This window comes from Micromesistius poutassou (assembly GCF_964030765.1).
Source record: "Micromesistius poutassou genome assembly, chromosome: 1".
NCBI classification, from domain to species: Eukaryota; Metazoa; Chordata; class Actinopteri; order Gadiformes; family Gadidae; genus Micromesistius; species Micromesistius poutassou.
Genome location: NC_140271.1, coordinates 22,841,683 through 22,844,182, shown reverse-complemented (window position 1 = coordinate 22,844,182; position 2,500 = coordinate 22,841,683). Strand labels below are relative to the sequence as shown.

Below are 2,500 nucleotides of genomic sequence, written 5' to 3'. Positions count from 1 at the left end.
ATGAAAATAGATTACAGCACCTGGTATTCCCAGGCTGTCTCCCATCCAAGTACTAACCAGGCCCGACCGTGCTTAGCTTCCGAGATCAGACGAGATCGGGCGTGTTCACGGTGGTGTGGCCTTAAGCAATTACTCATGGCACCAGACAGGACTTTAAACAGGAGAAAGGATGATTTTTTTTACCACAAATGAAAATAGATTACAGCACGTGGTATTCCCAGGCGGTCTCCCATCCAAGTACTAACCACGCCCGACCGTGTTTAGCTTCCGAGATCAGACGAGATCGGGCGTGTTCACGGTGGTGTGGCCTTAAGCAATTACACCTAGCACCAGACAGGACTTTAAACAGGAGAAAGGATGATTTTTTTTACCCCAAATGAAAATAGATTACAGCACCTGGTATTCCCAGGCGGTCTCCCATCCAAGTACTAACCAGGCCCGACCGTGCTTAGCTTCCGAGATCAGACGAGATCGGGCGTGTTCACGGTGGTGTGGCCTTAAGCAATTACTCATGGCACCAGACAGGACTTTAAACAGGAGAAAGGATGATTTTTTTTACCACAAATGAAAATAGATTACAGCACCTGGTATTCCCAGGCGGTCTCCCATCCAAGTACTAACCAGGCCCGACCGTGCTTAGCTTCCGAGATCAGACGAGATCGGGCGTGTTCACGGTGGTGTGGCCTTAAGCAATTGCACCTGGCACCAGACAGGACTTTAAACAGGAGAAAGGATGATTTTTTTTACCACAAATGAAAATAGATTACAGCACGTGGTATTCCCAGGCGGTCTCCCATCCAAGTACTAACCACGCCCGACCGTGTTTAGCTTCCGAGATCAGACGAGATCGGGCGTGTTCACGGTGGTGTGGCCTTAAGCAAGTACTCATGGCACCAGACAGGACTTTAAACAGGAGAAAGGATGATTTTCTTTGCCCCAAATGAAAATAGATTACAGCACCTGGTATTCCCAGGCTGTCTCCCATCCAAGTACTAACCAGGCCCGACCGTGCTTAGCTTCCGAGATCAGACGAGATCGGGCGTGTTCACGGTGGTGTGGCCTTAAGCAATTACTCATGGCACCAGACAGGACTTTAAACAGGAGAAAGGATGATTTTTTTTACCACAAATGAAAATAGATTACAGCACGTGGTATTCCCAGGCGGTCTCCCATCCAAGTACTAACCACGCCCGACCGTGTTTAGCTTCCGAGATCAGACGAGATCGGGCGTGTTCACGGTGGTGTGGCCTTAAGCAATTACACCTAGCACCAGACAGGACTTTAAACAGGAGAAAGGATGATTTTTTTTACCACAAATGAAATTAGATTACAGCACCTGGTATTCCCAGGCGGTCTCCCATTCAAGTACTAACCAGGCCCGACCGTGCTTATCTTCCGAGATCAGACGAGATCGGGCGTGTTCACGGTGGTGTGGCCTTAAGCAATTACACCTAGCACCAGACAGGACTTTAAACAGGAGAAAGGATGATTTTTTTTACCCCAAATGAAAATAGATTACAGCACCTGGTATTCCCAGGCGGTCTCCCATCCAAGTACTAACCAGGCCCGACCGTGCTTAGCTTCCGAGATCAGACGAGATCGGGCGTGTTCACGGTGGTGTGGCCTTAAGCAATTACTCATGGCACCAGACAGGACTTTAAACAGGAGAAAGGATGATTTTTTTTACCACAAATGAAAATAGATTACAGCACCTGGTATTCCCAGGCGGTCTCCCATCCAAGTACTAACCAGGCCCGACCGTGCTTAGCTTCCGAGATCAGACGAGATCGGGCGTGTTCATGGTGGTGTGGCCTTAAGCAATTACTCATGGCACCAGACAGGACTTTAAACAGGAGAAAGGATAATTTTTTTTACCACAAATGAAAATAGATTACAGCACCTGGTATACCCAGGCGGTCTCCCATCCAAGTACTAACCAGGCCCGACCGTGCTTAGCTTCTGAGATCAGACGAGATCGGGCGTGTTCACGGTGGTGTGGCCTTAAGCAATTGCACCTGGCACCAGACAGGACTTTAAACAGGAGAAAGGATGATTTTTTTTACCCCAAATGAAAATAGATTACAGCACCTGGTATTCCCAGGCGGTCTCCCATCCAAGTACTAACCAGGCCCGACCGTGCTTAGCTTCCGAGATCAGACGAGATCGGGCGTGTTCACGGTGGTGTGGCCTTAAGCAATTGCACCTGGCACCAGACAGGACTTTAAACAGGAGAAAGGATGATTTTTTTTTACCCCAAATGAAAATAGATTACAGCACCTGGTATTCCCAGGCGGTCTCCCATCCAAGTACTAACCAGGCCCGACCGTGGTTAGCTTCCGAGATCAGACGAGATCGGGCGTGTTCACGGTGGTGTGGCCTTAAGCAATTAGTCATGGCACCAGACAGGACTTTAAACAGGAGAAAGGATGATTTTTTTTACCACCAATGAAAATAGATTACAGCACCTGGTATACCCAGGCGGTCTCCCATCCAAGTACTA

At 48.5% G+C, this 2,500-nt stretch overlaps 14 non-coding genes across 14 annotated transcripts in view; all 14 read right to left on the bottom strand.

Annotated features, from left to right (window-relative positions):
- Positions 1-8: 8 nt before the first annotated feature.
- LOC311414186 (5S ribosomal RNA) lies at positions 9-127 on the bottom strand. Its single transcript, XR_014678400.1, has one exon. It is a non-coding gene; the product is annotated as a 5S ribosomal RNA (ribosomal RNA).
- Positions 128-196: 69 nt separating this feature from the next.
- LOC311397584 (5S ribosomal RNA) lies at positions 197-315 on the bottom strand. The gene has a single exon (XR_014663238.1). It is a non-coding gene; the product is annotated as a 5S ribosomal RNA (ribosomal RNA).
- Positions 316-384: 69 nt separating this feature from the next.
- On the bottom strand, positions 385-503 carry LOC311387766 (5S ribosomal RNA). Its single transcript, XR_014654281.1, has one exon. It is a non-coding gene; the product is annotated as a 5S ribosomal RNA (ribosomal RNA).
- A 69-nt stretch (positions 504-572) lies between these two features.
- On the bottom strand, positions 573-691 carry LOC311387765 (5S ribosomal RNA). The gene has a single exon (XR_014654280.1). It is a non-coding gene; the product is annotated as a 5S ribosomal RNA (ribosomal RNA).
- Positions 692-760: 69 nt separating this feature from the next.
- LOC311397583 (5S ribosomal RNA) lies at positions 761-879 on the bottom strand. The gene has a single exon (XR_014663237.1). It is a non-coding gene; the product is annotated as a 5S ribosomal RNA (ribosomal RNA).
- Positions 880-948: 69 nt separating this feature from the next.
- LOC311414185 (5S ribosomal RNA) lies at positions 949-1,067 on the bottom strand. The gene has a single exon (XR_014678399.1). It is a non-coding gene; the product is annotated as a 5S ribosomal RNA (ribosomal RNA).
- Positions 1,068-1,136: 69 nt separating this feature from the next.
- LOC311397582 (5S ribosomal RNA) lies at positions 1,137-1,255 on the bottom strand. The gene has a single exon (XR_014663236.1). It is a non-coding gene; the product is annotated as a 5S ribosomal RNA (ribosomal RNA).
- Positions 1,256-1,324: 69 nt separating this feature from the next.
- LOC311399474 (5S ribosomal RNA) lies at positions 1,325-1,443 on the bottom strand. The gene has a single exon (XR_014664964.1). It is a non-coding gene; the product is annotated as a 5S ribosomal RNA (ribosomal RNA).
- A 69-nt stretch (positions 1,444-1,512) lies between these two features.
- LOC311387764 (5S ribosomal RNA) lies at positions 1,513-1,631 on the bottom strand. Its single transcript, XR_014654279.1, has one exon. It is a non-coding gene; the product is annotated as a 5S ribosomal RNA (ribosomal RNA).
- Positions 1,632-1,700: 69 nt separating this feature from the next.
- On the bottom strand, positions 1,701-1,819 carry LOC311403758 (5S ribosomal RNA). Its single transcript, XR_014668871.1, has one exon. It is a non-coding gene; the product is annotated as a 5S ribosomal RNA (ribosomal RNA).
- A 69-nt stretch (positions 1,820-1,888) lies between these two features.
- Positions 1,889-2,007, bottom strand: LOC311419530 (5S ribosomal RNA). The gene has a single exon (XR_014683279.1). It is a non-coding gene; the product is annotated as a 5S ribosomal RNA (ribosomal RNA).
- A 69-nt stretch (positions 2,008-2,076) lies between these two features.
- LOC311387763 (5S ribosomal RNA) lies at positions 2,077-2,195 on the bottom strand. The gene has a single exon (XR_014654278.1). It is a non-coding gene; the product is annotated as a 5S ribosomal RNA (ribosomal RNA).
- A 70-nt stretch (positions 2,196-2,265) lies between these two features.
- Positions 2,266-2,384, bottom strand: LOC311402144 (5S ribosomal RNA). Its single transcript, XR_014667399.1, has one exon. It is a non-coding gene; the product is annotated as a 5S ribosomal RNA (ribosomal RNA).
- A 69-nt stretch (positions 2,385-2,453) lies between these two features.
- LOC311405871 (5S ribosomal RNA) overlaps positions 2,454-2,500 on the bottom strand; it is a 119-nt gene continuing 72 nt past the window's right edge. The window contains exon 1 of the ribosomal RNA XR_014670802.1: positions 2,454-2,500. This exon is cut by the window's right edge and continues 72 nt beyond it. This is a non-coding gene — a ribosomal RNA (5S ribosomal RNA).